This window comes from Bos mutus, chromosome 26 (genome assembly GCF_027580195.1).
Source record: "Bos mutus isolate GX-2022 chromosome 26, NWIPB_WYAK_1.1, whole genome shotgun sequence".
NCBI lineage: Eukaryota > Metazoa > Chordata > Mammalia > Artiodactyla > Bovidae > Bos > Bos mutus.
This window is the reverse complement of record NC_091642.1, coordinates 17,032,842-17,050,771: the sequence shown is the minus strand read 5'-3', so window position 1 is coordinate 17,050,771 and position 17,930 is coordinate 17,032,842. Positions and strand designations below refer to the sequence as shown.

General features: G+C 44.1%; 1 protein-coding gene across 4 annotated transcripts in view; it reads right to left on the bottom strand.

Moving 5' to 3' along the window:
* The window catches only part of ABLIM1 (actin binding LIM protein 1), a 328,489-nt gene that overhangs the window by 73,859 nt on the left and 236,700 nt on the right, over positions 1–17,930 (bottom strand). The window contains exon 1 of one of the 4 annotated variants that reach the window (XM_070363329.1): positions 14,902–15,126. The exons of the other annotated variants lie outside the window; for them this stretch is intronic. The gene's annotated coding sequence lies outside the window, so the exon portion shown is untranslated. Of the gene's footprint in view, positions 1–14,901; positions 15,127–17,930 lie in introns of those variants that run through there. 4 annotated transcript variants of the gene reach the window in all.

The window sequence follows — 17,930 nt, the reverse complement described above, 5'->3', positions numbered from 1 at the left end:
TCCCACTACACTTCTCATTTCTCAGAAGAAAGAACACTGTCTTACTCATTTTTGTATTCCAGAGTCTCACAGGTGTTGAGCAGATAGGTATTTTTCATAAAAATAGTCTGTTCATACCAACGCTCCAAGCACTGGGCCAAAAGCTGCCTTCTCAAGGGATCTTTTCTTATCATTTTGACCTGGGTAGGACCCAGGTCTCATCTGTACTCTTAAATAGCATTTACTTATCCCATTCATGTAGTGCCTCAAGTTTGTAGATATTTATGTGTTTTCGAACTACCACTTTTAGATTTTGTGAAGGCAGGGACTGTGTCTCTTATCATTGTATATTATAATGATAATTATATAATCAGCTAGTAAGTATAAGCATTAAATGCTAAATTCTCTTTTTAAGAATGAATTCTACATCAAACTAGTAGACCTAAAATATGTTAGTACGTATAGTCCTGAGAAAAATGATAATGCTGTAGAACAATGACAGAATATATTTCTGAGAGCAAATTTACATTAGGATTTTATTCTATCCCAGTGCACATCATGAGAAACGCTGGGCTGGAAGCAGCACAAGCTGGAATCAAGATTGCCGGGAGAAATATCAATAACCTCAGATATGCAGATGACACCACCCTTATGGCAGAAAGTGAAGAGGAACTAAAAAGCTTCTTGATGAAAGTGAAAGAGGAGAGTGAAAAAGTTGGCTTAAAGCTCAACATTCAGAAAACGAAGATCATGGCATCCGGTCCCATCACTTCATGGCAAATAGATGGGGAAACAGTGGAAACAGTGTCACTTTATATTTTGGGGCTCCAAAATCACTGCAGATGGTGATTGCAGCCATGAAATTAAAAGACACTTACTCCTTGGAAGGAAAGTTATGACCAACCTAGATAGCATATTGAAAAGCAGATATATTACTTTGCCAACAAAGGTCCATCTAGTCAAGGCTATGGTTTTTCCAGTGGTCATGTATGGATGTGAGAGTTGGACTGTGAAGAAAGCTGAACGCCAAAGAACTGATGCTTTTGAACTATGGTGCTGGAGAAGACTCTTGTGAGTCCCTTGGACTGCAAGGAGATCTAACTAGTCCATCCTAAAGGAGACCAGTCCTGGGTGTTCATTGGAAGGACTGATGCTGAGGCTGAAAATCCAATACTTTGGCCACCTCATGCAAAGAGTTGACTCATTGGAAAAGACTCTGATGCTGGAAGGGATTGGGGGCTGGAGAAGGGGACGACAGAGGATGAGATGGCTGGATGGCATCACTGACTCGATGCACATGAGTTTGGGTGAACTCCAGGAGTTGGTGATGGACAGGGAGGCCTGGCGTGCTGTGATTCATGGGGTTGCAAAGAGTCGGACACGACTGAGCGACTGAACTGAACTGAAGCTATATTTTCCTTTTTAAAATTCTTTTTTAATCCTTCATCTCCTTCTAGAAGAGTCCTGCTTTCTGAAATTTTGCTCCTAGTACATTTCCTGGCAAAGAGGAATTCTACCTCTTTCAGTATAAAACAAATAAGTTACCTGCAAAAAATACTCCCAACTCTCAACAGAAAAACCAACTGTCTAGATTCTCCAGTATCATAAAGTTTAAAGGCCTCCCTTTCCTAAGGGACCAAACAGTTGTCCCTCTGCCACTCTCTCCAAGGGGAACACAGTGGCATCACTTCCTTATCAACAAGCTAGCTCAGGTGCACAGATGCGCTCTCAGCATCCTCCTGGACAGACTGGTCCAGGCACGCCCCATCCAAGACAGCCAATGGCCTTCTGTCCAACTGGGGCAGGAAAGCTGCTTCCACTTCCTTGCTGCAGGCCAGGCATGACAAGCACAAGATGACTTAGGTTTGTAAACCTTGCCAGGGGTACTTATTCCAAAAATAATGAGCCTATTAGATGCTGGAGCCAGAACAAAATGCTGTTTTCTCCTATGCCTAAAGCAAGCCCGAATTAGTTTCTGGAGAAAGGAAATCTGTTCTGCCCCAATGTAATGCACACGTGCAGACCACCTGGTATAAAGTGATGTCAGGCTGTGTCTTCCAGGCCCAGAGGCCTGCATGAGGCCAAGAGCTTTTAGGCAGCAGCCTTGGTCATTTCTGCATGCCCGGTTTGTGCAAATAGTAAGTGCTCAAGAAACAGTCACTCAATCAAAGACTCTGCCCCGGGATCAAAGGGAGGGGACAGTGGTTAATGATGATTCAAGGAGTCAGAGAGGATGTCACTGAAAATGGCCCTGTAAATGGAGATTAGAAAGATAAGCAGAATCTCCTTTTCATTTTTACATGTACCAACACTCAAGACTTTTCCCATCACTCACATTGTAGACAAGAACATATCCACCTGGATCACTCCATTCACCTGCCAATTTCCCCAGCACACAAAAGCAAACCCAGAGAACCAGACGTTTCTTTACCTTGAGTTACTTTTCTATGGAACGGCTGTGTATTGGGTTGGCCCAAAAGTTCGTTCGGGCCCTTCCACAGCATCTTTTGGACAACCCCGAAAGAACTTTTTGGCCAATCCAACTTAATGATCAGCTGAAAGTTCATTTCTTACCTCTTCTACATTTAACTGATAGATGGGATAAATTTAGAGAACAAAAATCAAAGAGGGAATAGAACGAGAAGAGACAAGAATATTGGTTCTTCACTGTAGAAAAGCAGTGATCTTAGAAAAATGTGTTTCAAACCTCCCAACCATGTGACACAATGGCTCAGAACAGCAAGAAATTAGCTTTATTTCAGTGACAGCCAGGAGTCTACCACCTCTTAAATCAAGCAAAAATAATTATCATACACACACACACAAAGCCACTGGCAGGCAACATCCTACAGTAATGATTTCACACTCAGTTTATCCGGAGCTGGCTTATACTACATCACAGCAATTTCACCAGGTCAACTTACTTTTCGTTCACCTCTTCCTAAAGGAATGACCACCAATAAAATTCCAACTCAGCCTGCAGCCCTAGTGGGCTTAGAGTCAACGTGAATGTAAAGTCTCTCACTAATTCTGGTGACTGGTGAGAGCAAAGGGTGTCCCTCATTAACCAGAAATGAAAGAACAGCTAAACGGTTCTTAGCATTCCTGTCTAGTCCAGAGGGTGCAGACATAAGTGATTTTTTTCACAAAAGGTGATGAACTCAGTGCTACCAAAAATATATCCTTTACCAAAGAGATGGTGGGGATTCGTACCATGGCAGAGTCTAGTCAGAATCTAGTTGGCTACTGAGATCTGCCAAGTTTAGGTCATGTTTCAAATTTCCAAGACAGAAAGATTCTTGAACATGTCATCACAAGGCCGAATCTCCTGCATCGCAGGCAGATTCTTTACTGTCTGACCCACCAGGGAAGCCCTCTTTCAAACACTGCTATCCCTCAAATGATGATACTGTGCCTGGCCTCTAGGCTGTATGGGTATCTCTTCTTGGGGCATCTGCAGATTGATTATCTCAAGTGGTTTGCTCTATGCTACATAGTAGACTCAGAAAATAGAAAGTTATTTTCCAATGCTAGTTAGAAGAAAACGTAATTAAGACATGAAACAGACATTTTGAATTATGAGCTGTTTGGATAATTTATGCAGTCATTCCCTTGAATTATTTTTATAGTTGAACTAGAATCCTACCTTCTCAGCAGAGAGTGCATAAAAACACGTACAAAAAGGCATTCAAAGTACAGGAAACAAGCTTCCCTTGGGGCCATTTAGTGGAGTTTAAAATTGTTTATACATTAGTGAATTTGAGTAAATTCTCGGAGATAGTGGAGGACAGAGGAGCCTGGCGTGCTGCAGTTCATGGGGTCACAAAGAGTTGGACAAGACTTAGTGACTGACAGCAACAACAACACTAGGGTGATCCTGTTTAAAGAAGTTTAAAAGCGTTAGTTTGAAAGCTAAAATAAGAAGCACCAAGCACTTGTCCTTGATAGCTACCGCCAACACATCCTTAGGGACTGAAGATTCAATCAAGAGTTTCCATGTGCTTTTTGCCTGAATGCAAACACACTGGCCTTTCAGAGAAACGAAAAATCTCAAGCACATCTGAGAACATTGCCCAGGACCTGAAAGTGGGTTAGTCCAGATGACCACGCAGTGGATGTAAAAGAGCAAACTGGTGCAGGAGATGTCATCAATAGCAAGACAAGACCAGGGTCATTTAAGAGTAACACGTGGCTGAGGCTACTCCACACTCATGATCCCCTAGTGAGTGTGTCAAGGCCATCCCACTCTGGGAAGCCTCACGCTTCCCGAGTGCAGTCACAGGAACTGCCATCGTCTCCACAACCAGCCACTGGCCACGGCAAACAATCCCGCCTGGACAGGTGACCACCCATGGCACTTCCCCAGGATTTCCTGATGTGAGCAGGGGAGAGAAAAGTCTTCTTCCACTAAGGCTGAGATGCTCAGAGCTCCTGCAGCTGTGCCCTGTTCATGCAGGGAGAGGAGGCTGGTGAGCGTGAACACACCCGCAGAGACAAGCCGACGGCCCAGAGCACACCAACTGCATCCGAGGCCCCACTTCGGTCCCTCCAGCCCCTGTGAGCCTGGTCCTGTTAGTCCTGTCCTGCTTCAGCTGGTGTTAGAGGTTGAATTGTGTCCCCGAAGAAGATATGTTACAATTCTGATCCTCAACATCTCTGAATGTGTTCTGGTTTGGAAACGAGGTTGTTGCAGATGTAATTAGTTAAAATGAGGTCAGACCAGAGCTAGGTTGGCTCTTAATCCTGGATGGCTGGTGTTCTCATGAGAGGAGGAAAGGGAAACACACCCGTTTAATACGCCAGGTCACAGGGAGGCAGAGACTGTAATTATGCTCCCCATTCCCGATGGCTCAGTGGTAAAGAATCCACCTGCAATGCAGGAGACGCAAGTTCAATCCCTAGGTTGGGAAGATCCCCTGGAGAAAGAAATGGCAACTTCACTCCAGTAGTCTTGCCTGAAAAATCCGTGTACAGAGGAGCCTGGTGGACTATAGCCCGTGGGATTGAAAGAGCTGGACACGACTTAGTGATTAAACTACTAACCACAGCCAAGCCAAGAAGTGCCTGGGGGTCCCAGAATCTGGACCAGGCAGAAGGACTCTTCTCAGAGGTCTCAGAGAGCACCTGGCCCTGCCAACACCTTGACTGCAGACTTCTAGCCTCCAGAACTCTGAGAGACTAAACTCCTGCTGTTTTAAAGCCTCCCACTTTGGAGTGCTTTGTGACCACTGCCTCAGGGCGCTAATACCACTGGTTTGAGGTGAGTTTCTGTCACTTTTGAGCAAAGGTGCTGTCTCTGAATGTCAAATGGACTGGCCTTATTTTTCAGTTTTGGAAATTAAGACCTTTTTGTATCCAAATGCCTTGAGCAGCACAAATAAGTGCTGTTTCCTCAAACTATTCAGAACAGATGGCCTATTCAGCCACAGTCCTTTAGTTTTGCATTAATATAACTTTCTTCCAAAAAAGTATACAAATAGATGGTGTTGGTAATCTGGATCTCACGCTGGATGCAGTCAAAGTTTGAAAGTCTAACTCTTAGAGCTGGTTAATCTCAGAGCAAGGCCGCCATTCAGCTGGCACCAACAGAATTAAAAACCTTTGGGGATTACAAAACAGCATTTCCCTTCTGCTTCCTAAAGTATCAGATATGCAAACACTTTTCTCATTAGCCTCTTATTTTGCTGAAGTCGGCAAGAAAATTCCTAGAAGCTTTGCAGTTCTGTGATTTCTACAACTCATCTTAGACTTGCAAAGAACTCTCAACAGATGCCATTCCTGGGGCTGCCAAGGTTCTCCTCAAAAAGCAGGGCTGCTGATTATGACAAGAATGAGGCAGGAGGGAAAACTTGAGAAGGAAGAAGACTGATGCTTAGACAGAGGATGTAGAGTGAGCTAGACTGAGACCCCTACAAAGTGTGTCTTCAGAATGTAACTGTGCTTGGAATAGTGGTTTTTGCAGATAGAATTAAGGTAAGGATCTTGAGATGAGGTTGTCCTGGGTTGGGGTGGGCCCTAAACCCAATGACAAGTCCTTAAAAGAAAAGAGAAGGGGAAACAGATCCAGAGACACAAAGAGGAAGGCCATGGGAAGATTGGCAAAGATTGGAGTGATGTGTCCACAAGCCAAGGAATGTTTGGGATTACCAGCCACCATACCTGGGACGGGGCTTCCCAGGTGGCACTAGAGGTAAAGAACCTGCCTGCCAATGCAGGAGATATAAGAGATGCACGTTTGATCCCTGAGTGGGAAAGATCCCCTGGAGAAGAGCATGGCGACCCACTCCAGTTTTCTTGCCTGGATAACCCCAAGGACAGAGGAGCCTAACGGGCTATGGTCCATGCGGTTGCAAAGAGTCAGCCATGACTGCAGCGATTTAGCAGCAGCATACCTGGGATGGGTTCTTTGTCAGAGCCACATAGCCTTCTTGTGTTTTCTAGGTCTCAAAGTCCTTAACATTAAGAAGATCAGACCAGATCAAATCTATGGCACTTGCCTGCCATGATATTTCTAGGAGTCTTGAGCAGGAATTACCTTTAACACAGAGAAGCAGGTAGAGAAGAAATCTTTCTGACTGGCACCAGGCCAGGTCCAAGAACAAGCCAACTACGAGGCAGCCCATGTCAGTGGAGTTCAGATTAGGCAAGGCCCCAATTACCAAATGGCTCTGGGCTGGAATAGCATATGTGATCTCAGTCAGAAATTCCTTTCCAATACTCTCATTGCAAAGTCAAATGCAAGCCATGAGACACAGTTATTATGAACACACCCAAGACCATTACGGGGCTTGAGAGTCGTGTTAAAAAGTCAAACACAACTCCAGTTTTGCTCAGGGATGGTTAAAGGGCCAGGAGTGGCTGTGATGAATGGAGAAGCTGGGTCCCATGTTGGGGTTCACGACACGGCACCTCTCGGTGGTCTCATCCCCAGTGCTGGACAGACTTTTGATGTATCGCATCAATACATAGCACATGGACACCGTCTTCCTGATTATCCTCCCATCAAGGAAAATGGGAACCCGCTGGGTTGGCCCCAAGTCTGGGTGAAACTTGGTTCCGTGCCAAGGAAAGGTTTGACAGACCAGCCTGACGAGGCTGCAGGCTCTGCCTGTAAGAGTTGTCGTCAGAGCTTGTCGTGTGCTAGAAAGTTGAAGAGGCCAGACAATGAGGGACCTGCACCCAACACAGGCTGCCAAGTTCCCACCTGAACACTCACACTACCGGGCACACCACCGATGTGAACACTCTGGGCATGAGTGCAGTAATCTATTTCCACATCAACTCTACGCAAACTCAGCAGTTTTATCATCTTAGAATGGGCTTAGAGAATTGCGTTTATGTGTCAGCAAAGGCTTCTGATCTCGGCTTTCAACTTCAGCAATGAAACATCCTGTAGTCAACCAAAAAGACTGGTGGCAGCGATTCTTCATATTTTTAATGTAACCAAGTGCTTCCAGTTGCCTTCCCCTCTGCTTGGTTAAGGCTTCCCTGGTGGCTCAGTTGGTAAAGAATCCACCTGAAATGCAAGAGACCGTCTGCAATGCAGGAGACCTGGGTGCGAGCCCCGGGTTGGGAAGAGCCCTTGGAGAAGCGATTGCAACCCACTCCAGTATTCTTGCCTGGAGAATTCCATGGATAGAGGAGCCTGGAAGGCTACAGTCCATGAGGTCGCAAGAATGAGACACAACTTAGCAACTAAACCACCACTACCACCACTTGGTTATGCTGAAAATATGGAAGAAAGGCTGATACATTTTACAATTTTAGGCTTTTGCCTAGTCTTTCTCACTTAAAACGTTTATGTATGGCTGCTATGGTGATTTTTTTTTTTTAGTAGAATCTTTATGCTTTAAGGAAAATCAGAGTAACACTGGGAGCTGAAGACAGGGAAACTGATTCCTAGGGCTGCCCAGGAACCACCTTGGTTAAAGTTCATTTGGGTGATTCAACAATAGCTGAGCTTTTTACTAATGGATTTGCTTACATGAAAAAAATGAGTTTAAAGAATCATTAAGCCCTGTCTGTTTAAAAAAAAAAAAAAAGTGAATTAAGATATACAAGCTGGTTGTCCTTAGTGATGAGCTTATAGACTCATTTTTATAATATTTATATAATATTGCAAGTAATATTATAAATAATGTTTATAGTATGCTATAAATAATGTTTATGAGCTCAAAGAATAAGGAACAGAGGGAGTACGTGGAGTGAGGTCTTAGGTTTCATTCATTTGGCCAAAGCTGACGGCGGGCCTGTGAGTCAGGCGCCAGACACCTGAGGAGGAGACAAAGGCCGCAGAATCTGGGTTTTGGAGACAGACATCCTGTATTCAAACCTCGGCTCTGCCAGTAACCATTTGGATGCCATTGGGTGGCTGCTCTGAGCCTCAGTTTCCTTTCGTGAAATACAAAGGTGAGAGTTAATACACAGCAATGCACACTGATGGAAGGACTTTAATGAGAAATGTTTATGAAGTGCAAAGGCAGTAAGAACTTTCAATAACTACAGCCCACACCACCCTTTATTAGATATTCCTGCCCCAATGCTTACCCTGCAGAAGTGTGCGTGCGCGAAGGGTGGCTAATTCCAAAAGAAGGGATTACAGCAGGGGACACTGTTGGTGTAATGTGCCAGGTCAGGAGGGGGTGGGGGAGAAAATCACGCAAGACCACTGTGCTGGGGAGCCAGGGGGCACCACAGAAGGGGAACACTTGGTTAGATTTAAAGGGAGTAAGAGATTACTAAGCAGGTAGTCCCCAATGCCTCCCTTCCTTGCTCCTCATTCATTCATCCATCTAGCCATCCACCATCCATTTACCAAGCATCTACCTACCTTCCACGAGATACCATTTCATTTTACTTTACCGAAGTAGAGTTGATTGACAATATGGTGTTAACCTCTGGTATACAGCAAAGTGATTGCTGTGCTAAAGTCGCTTCAGTCTGCAACCCTATGGACTGTAGCCTGCCAGGCTCCTCCGTCCGTGGGATTCTCCAGGCAAGAATACTGGAGGGGGTTGCCATGCTCTCCTCCAGGGGATCTTCCCGACTCAGAAACTGAACCACATCTTTTATGTCTCCTGCACTGGCAGGCAGGTTCTTTACCACTAGTGCCATTCTTCTTCAGATTCTTTTCCATTATAGAATCATAGGTTATTACAAGATATTCAATTTGCTTCCCTGTGCTATGGGCTTCCCAGGTTGCTCAGTGATTAAGAATGTACCTGCCAATACAGAAGACACAGGTTCGATCCCTCGGTCGGGAAGATGCCCTGGAGGAGGAAATGGCAACCCACTCCAGTATTCTTGCCTGGAGAACCCATGGACAGAGGAGCCTGGTGGGCTACAGTTTATGGGGTCACAAAAAGTAGGACATGACTGAGTGACTGAGCATGCATGCCCTGTGCTACACAGTAGGACCTTGGTGTTTCTCTATTTTATATAAGGTAGGGTGTATCTGTTTCCCAAGCTCTTAATGTATCCCTCCCCTCCCCTTTCCCCTATGGGAACTGTAAGTTTTGTTTCCTATGTCTGTGCATCTGTTTCTGTTTGTAGATCCAATTGCAGATCCTATTTTAGTTCCTGGAAACATGGCAACACCATCTAGCCAGGGTGACAGACAATGACGTGTATACAAAGAAGAATTTCAGATCATGGGGAGGAAAGTGCCACGCAGGGCCAGGGGATACAAGATAACCCTGGGGAAGAATGTTCCAGGCAGAGGGAACAGGGAGTGCAAAGACTCTGAGACTGCAGGAGAGAGTGCCTAAGGGGCAGAAAGCAAGCTAGTGAGCTGGAGTGAATGGGGGAAGAGATGTAGGTGAGCAAGGGAGCAAAAGCTTAATTGCAGAGGGCTGGCTAAGCCAAGATAAGGTTTTACAGTAGGTTTTTACAGTTCTGAGGTTAAAAGTCAAAGCAAAAAGTCCACTCGGGCACATACTTTTTTTCCTTATGCTTTAAAACTCTTTTAAAAATACAAAGAGACTGGAAATCTGCACCACCACCACCCCCCTGACCCGGCCCAGTCCTTTGGCCCTAAACTTAATTACATAAGAACCGACACCTTTAATCTGTTGCCAGAACCAGATACACTTTGCATCCTAAACAAGTTGCCAAAACAAAGCAGAACGCTGGGCTAAAACTCTCTGCTAGAGGATGTTTTAAACTGTTCAAAACACACTTCTCTACCTTTTCAAGTGTGTTTATTTGGACAAGGTATACGGATATAAACACGGATGCAAGGAGCCAGCTGTGGGGCCTCAAGACAAACCAACACAATTATTATCTCGCAGGAGGGAGAGAGAAAAGCAGTCTGAAGTGTAAGCAAGCATTTCTGCTTCATCTAATGTTTATGAGCCAAAAATGACCTCCGTGTGAACCAGCAGTGCTGAGAAGGACACAGACACGTATTTGTCAAAGACATTCTGGACTTGGTGAACAAGAAAAGCAGTGGGGTTTGTTTTCTCTTTTACTCAGGCCCTCTCCCTGTAAGGTCACAATTTAACCCTGGGCAGCTTAAGACAGTGGCTAGACTCATTCTTGCCCATCTAGACGCATACCAGAGGTTCTGCTTTAAAAAAGGGAGCTGGGCAATATTATGTGGTAGCCAGGAAGGGAAGGGAAAATGGATACATGTGTATGCATGGCTGAGTCTCTCTGCTGTGCATCTGAAACTATCACAACATTGTTAATCCGCAATACTCCAATATAAAATAAAAAGTTAAAAAAAGAAAGAAAATGAAGCTGGGGACAGTCCTTGAATCTCAGTATTAAGAATATCTTGGGCTTTTTTACCTACCACCATTTACATCCTGCATATTCCAGACACATTTCAAGTTATTTGCCTCACCTGGACACCCCACAGCCTGATACCTAATTCAAGAAACGTGGGCTCTTTTAAGCAGCATCATTCTGACTTCCCAGTAGATATTTCTAACTCTCTAAGACTTCATGCTCCAACACATAGAGCATATAAGGCTTTTTTTTTTCTTCCCCCATTTGTGATCTACATGCTCATTTGACTGGATAGTTTTCTTGAAAACAAAGAGAATGGCAATGCTTTGCCTTTGGATCAAGTCCTAGGGATAGTAATCTCTTTCTCTTACTGAAACCACAAGGCAGCTTTAGCATGTAGGGCTTTGAATATAAGAGCAGAAGTCTAATTTCTGGGCTTCATGAAGAAAAATTAATAAAGTTCTCCCCTTTAATTTTACAACCCCCAGAACCACTTTTTCTAAATCCTTAAAAGACTTCCTGGTAGTCCTTCAAACAGTAAAGGCTGCTTGGATGGGGACCGGATTTCTCCTTTTGAAAAAAATACACAGAACAGACCACACGGACAGGACCCAGGTTGTAGACATGTGAGTTTTTTGCAGACCAAGCTCCCAGGTGGTCTTTTCAGGAGAATCACTGACATTCACTTGTTTATTCATCATCTACTGAGCAGACAACATTGGTAGGCACTGTTCTGTTAATGCATCCTGGTGATAAAATGGGCCTAAATACTAGTGTTCTCTGTATTCACAGATCTTAGGTCTAGTGAATGAGGGGGTGGATTTTTCAAATAAGGAAATGCTTTCAAGAGAGTACAAGGTGTTGGCTACATAGGTACCTCCAGGTAGAGCTAAATGAAGCTTTTGTTTTATAATGAAACGCAGAAAACACCAGGGGCCGTTCCAACCCCATCACCAAGAATGACTCCAACAAGCAGAGGTGTTTCCTGATAAGCTCAACCAATGTCAGGCTCCACCCTTATCCCAGACTGCGGGGGAGGTTCCCTCCCAGAGCGGCCTGTGGCAGCTACCTTGTAATGTACTACGGTGTTTAGAGCATCTCATGATGTTCTTAGAGTAATGCCAAGAAAACGTGCCGTTATCACTTGTGTATCAAAGCTGTTTAATAAGATTATAAAGGTATACTTATAAAATTTAAAGCTATAATTGGAGTCTAAGTCCACCGAAAAAAGTGAAGTAGAACTAAGCAAAAATTTTGTTTCGTCCCAGTATTTGTTACAATTTCATTCATTTTTGTAATCTGTTGACTTCTGAGGGCAAACAAATAGCATATGCAGAAAGTGTAAGAAAACTTTTAAATGGAAAATGTTCCAGCCATTGACTTTTTTGTTATCTGTAAACTGGAAAAAGGCTGTGACTATTTTATTTCATTGACAAAATGAGACCCAACTCTCAGACAACCATGAAGTTTGAGACTCGCTGGTTCAGGGTGGGAAGAACAAAAGAAAAGGAAGCATTACAGGTTCCAGAAGAAACACCAAACAGGTGTGCCCAGATTTACACAAAGCTCACATATCACAAACACCTGTATTTACAGACCTGATAAGTTCTGGGTAATTATTTGCCTTATAAAATGTGCTATGAGGGTCTTCTTTTTTTTTTTTTTAATAGTGCATTCCTGGGATGCACTTTTAGAGAAGTTTGATCAGGAATTGTATCAGATGTATTTTTGTTGTTGTTTAGTCGCTAAGTTGTGTCCTACTCTGCAACCCCATCCATGAACTGCAGCATGCCAGGCTTCCCTGTCCTTCACCATCTCCCAGAGTTTGCTCAAACTCCTGTCCTTTGAATCAGTGATGCCATCCAACCATCTCATCCTCTGTCACTCCCCTCTCCTCCTGCCTTCAGTCTTTCCCAGCATCAAGGTCTTTTCAGTGAGTCAGCTCTTTGCATGAGGTGGCCTAAGTACCGGAGTTTATGTGTGTGTTAGTTGCTCAGTCATGTCTGACTCTTTGCAATCCCATGGACTGTAGCCCCTATGGCTGATTCATGTTGATGTATAGCAGAAACCAACACAATATTGTAAAGCAATTATCCTTCAAGTAAAAATAAATAAATTAAAAAAATAAGGCCCACAAAGGCCCATGAGGGGGGAGGCTGGGAGCAGAAGGATGTATACCCAGAACAGTGCTTACCCCAGCTCCCTGACCCAGCTCAGGATGTGACCTCAAACAAAAAGAAAACAAAGACCAAAATGCAGGGCAAAATATTTGTTCTGTTCCTGTTCTTTTGATAAACACCCTCCCTTGGGGTCACGCCTCCCCGTCATGGTCCTCCCAGTGGGTCTCAAAAGTGGTTACCTAATGGTTCTCAACTGGGGGGTGATTTTGCCCCACACAGAACGTTTGGCAATGTCTGGAGACACTTTCAGTTGTTGAGCTGGGGGGGAATTACTATCATCATGGGTACCAGGGACGCTGCTAAACAAAGACTCTTCCCCGCAACAAAGAATCATCCTGTCCAACATGTCAGTGGTGCTGACTTGAGAAACCTGGTTCATAGTGGGCAAAATTATGATCGTCCCTCTAGACAGTTGGTGTGTGAGTCCTGAGTATTTTGGACTTTTCCATAAATTAGGCTTCCCTGGTGGCTCAGTGGTAAAGAACCCGCCTGCCAGTGCAAGATACATGGGTTCGATTCCTGGGTCGGGAACATCCCCTGGAGGAGGAAATGGCAACTCACTCCAGTATTCTTGCCTGGAGAATCCCACGGCAAGGGGAGCCTGGTGGGCTACAGCCCATGGGGTCACAAAGAGTCGGACACGACCTAGCAACTGAACAACAACAACAATCCTTTTACATTAACTACTATTTATTTGGAGGGGAAATCTTGCAGACCTCTGCTGTCATGATATGATATTCCCTGAACCAGATGGATAAGCCACTGATACAAGGGTTAAACTCAGTGACACAGGAAAACGCTGTAGGAACCCACCTGAAAACAGCAGGTAGAAACGGGCATTCACATCTTGTTTCAAAGAGGCTGGGGCCAGGCCTCACACTTAGTCTTAAACAGCCTTCTCAGAAGTAATTTATACCAATGAGCCGTGGCAAATTCACCTCTTCTGTAAGTCCATCAAGACTCAACAAGCCTTTTGATCCATTGTAGAATAGCAACAGTATTTTAATTAGTTATTTTCACTTACTTGTCAGAACCTGTTTGGATAATCTAAATAACTTCACATCCTCTTAACATACCTCCTGAGACTGTCTCAGAGAAAACAGGCTCAATTTTCTCTTAAATCCCCAATACCAGTTAAGGGATAGACGAGGCTGCCATGGCAACCCCACTCCTGCTGACTTTTTGGCTAGACTCACTTTTTTTTTTTTAACCTTTCCCAAATCATAAATCTATTTCTTTCACGGTTAAGAAGATTTTTATTGTCTCCTTCCTTCTTGCGCACTTTAAAACAGCTTTTTTTTTTTTCTCAAAAATAAACTTTGGAGCATGGTTTGATTAATAACTAGGTTTTCAGAAAAACTGTTTGCATTAGAATAAGGCAAGAATCTCTAGATTTCTAACATTTCCTGCCCAAAGATGGTAAAAAGAGACCACAACCAGGCTCTTTCAACCTGTAACAAAATGTGAATAATACCCAAATGTTTTACTTCCTCATATTCATTCATGGGAAATTTCTTAAAGAAAAAAAAATAAACATCTATAGTAACAGATAAATTGACTCAATTCCTCTGACTCCTTTGACCACCGGATCCTCTATGATTCTTAAATTCTTTCATTTCAAATATAAATTTCATGGAGCTCTACAACTACAGACAATCAAACAAAACACTCTGGAAAGCACACTCTCCTTTCTTACCTTGGGGGCAGCAGCCTGAAAAAACACAAACATTGTTTAAATGGTCAGTAAACTATTCCTCTCATTCAAATAACCCGCCTTTTCCTGCTCTTTATTACTAGATTGATTTTTTTTTTTTAAGCTCCGTAGTTTATTTTGCATCACAAACAAAAAGTTAAAGCAAAATGTCCTTCAGATCAATGCAAGTGGTCTCTAGGGCCAGCATCCTGCCCATCCCATCTGGAGGACCCTGGGGGTCTCCGATGTCGCCCAGGAAGCCGGGCATTTCATGTCTGCCCTGCAAAGCCAAGGACACCTCCAGCAATGTCGCTTTACCTTAAGCCCGGGCTCCTTTTCTTCTACTTCGGTTCCTGGTTGTTCTGAGCAGGGAATTCCTCTGGGCTTCAAACCCACAACACTGCCAAGAGGCTTGTAAACGCCAGACCTCGGCCCGCGAGACCGGGGCTCCCTGCCCGCCTCGGGGACAGGAGCGAGCTCCCCTCTAAAGCGAGACACGAAACCTGTGCGTCTCCGGAGACACACACCGTAAAAAAGAACAGACTAGGCCAGGCAGTTCCCACCCTCCCTCTCCCGCTGCACTTACTAGTTAAACACACACAGCCACCACTAACGGACCAGTCCATGTGCCTGAAAAAGGAGGGGGGTAGGTTTTCTTTTTTTTTTTTTTAACTGCAGGTGGGGAAAGTACCATTTCTATACATTCACCCACACTTGTCTGCACCACTGATCTGACAGTGATTGTTCCCGGGGCAGAGGCTTGCACTGAAACTAGAGTCTTGTGATTTTTAAGTTTCTTTCTTAGATTTGAGAGGACGGAAAGATACACAACCATCAAAGAGCCTCTTCTCCTAAGTCACAGCATCCGAGACACACTGTATGGCACCCTTTACACAACTGTAATAAAATACAGTGCAACTTGATTTTGGTTTCCACTTGTTATTCAGAATTTCAGAATGTTTATTTTTTTTTTTTCAGAGAAATGTGATCCCCGCCCCCTAACTTCGCTTATCAAGTTTCTGTGATTCATATTGCTGGTACATTTCATTTTGTGTTCCCCATTGCAACAAAAATTACTAGTACCTACATTCCTGGTACTTTACACACCTTACCTCACTGTCCAATAAACCTACAGAAATCCCAGGTGAACCCAGCTCTGCAGATTTGTAAAGGAACAGATGGAGCCCGAAGCCTTCTACCAGGCTAGCCCAGCCCCTTTTCTGAAGCCTTTCCTTAGGAGTAAAGGCAAGACTCTGTTATGACTCTTGTCATTTTTAACAAGACTTAAGTGATTTAGGGGAATTTTTCATAGAGATTATTTGCTCGTAAAGATCAGCTAATAAAAAGACTTTTGCGTGGAATCTAAATTGGTTTGGAAACAATCCCAAACACTGCTGACGAAATGTAAAGATTTCAGCAATAAAACAGTGCTTCTAAAATGAAGAGGAAGCTACTGGGTTACACGTTATAATAACTACGGGGGATTAGCTAAATTTCTAGTGCATTTTCCTTCCAAGAAGCCTTCAGGAAAGTGCTTCCTCCACACCCTTGTCAGGCCAGTTTCTGTAAGTTTGATCTGTAGCCCCCTGGCCCTACCAGAATCACCAGAGCATGCTAACATGCAGATTTCCAGCCCCAGCTTGGACCCCTAGAATCACTGGGTGAGGTCTGGTCATCCATACTTTAAACAAGATATCCAGGTGATTCCAGAACATCACCGCTTGTTTGGGATATTAGTAGGCAGTCCCACTGTTTGTCAGAGGAGGGAAGGAGTCCTTCCTTACAAAGGAAAAAGGGAAACCCAGCCAGCCCCCCAGGCACAGGACTAGAAATAATGAAACCTAAGAACTGGGGTCACTGCCCCCCAGACTTCATCCTCGTCTACTCTCCCACATTTGGAGTATCAGCTCCTCTTTTAGACTTTATTTCTTTAGGCATCTCTACATCTTCCAGGATGGAGAGAAAGAGGATGGTTCATCTGCAAATTTACCAAGCAAATTTCCAATTGAAAAGGGTCCCAAATCACCAGCAGATGGACTCAAAAGTTTCAAGAAGCCTGCCTGACTGGGTAGCCCTTAATGAGCAATAATGAGGTGCCTTTCCTGTCAACCTGACTAATCTACATTCACATGGATGTGATTATGGGAAAGAAAGTGAAGAGTAAAGAACTGAAAGGTGAGCAGAGGGGTCTGCTGGATGAAATGTTCTAAGACTGGACTGTGATGATGGTTGCACAACTCTGTGAATTTACTAAAGATGGTTGAATCACTTCACCAGGGTGAACTGTAAGGGATGTAAACACATGTGTTGCTAATCAAAGCGGCAGTTGGTTAACATATGTTCCAAAGGGACTCAGTTTATATAAAGGAGCTGATATTGGAGCACTTACAATTGCAGAGGCTAAGATGCCTCTTCCTCGTCATCCCAGATACTGTGTAGGGCCCCATCTAGGCAGATGTGCTGGGCATTATACAGAGCAGTTACACAGAAAAGACAAAAACCCCAGGAGGCTACAGACCACACTCAGGTGGATATAATAACCAACACTGACAGGAGAAAGACCGTGGGCATTTATTTCCCACTTGAGGGAAAAGAAACTGGTAATTAGTAAGATGGTGAGGAATTTATGCCCAAAGAGTATGTGAAGGCCACGACAAAAATCAATAACGGGAAAAACAAGCATTCATCAACAAATCTTTATTTTGTAGTTGTTGCTGCTGCTACGGCTAAGTCGCTTCAGTCGTGTCTGACTCTGTGTGACCCCATGGACGGCAGCCCACCAGGCTCCGCCGTCCCTGGGATTCTCCAGGCAAGAACACTGGAGTGGGTTGCCATTTCCTTCTCCAATGCATAAAAGTGAAAAGTGAAGTCGCTCAGTCGATGCTTTAAATGGAGTAGGAAATAGCAACCCACTCCAGTATTAAACAGGAATACAAAATACTTGCTAAAACAGTGGCAGGTTGAATTTATGGGCATGTAGATGTCAATAGTTAGGCGATTTAAGAAAATTTCAAAAGAAAGCATCAGCGTGAATATCAACTTGTGCATCTTAAATAATCACAGACTTAACTCCACCAGAGAGTAAATGATGGGGGTGAGCCTGAATCCATTCAGATAGGAAGTTATGAGCTAATTTAACGTACCGTGTGTGTGTGAGTCGCTCAGTTGTGTCCGGCTCTTTGTGACCCCATGGACTGTAGCCCACCAGGCTCCTCTGACCATGGGATTCTCCAGGCAAGAATACTGGAGTGGGTTGCCATTTCCTTCTCCAGAGGATTTTCCTGATCCAGGGTTCGAACCCAGGTCACCTGCATTGCAGGCAGATTCTCTACCATCTGAGCCACAGG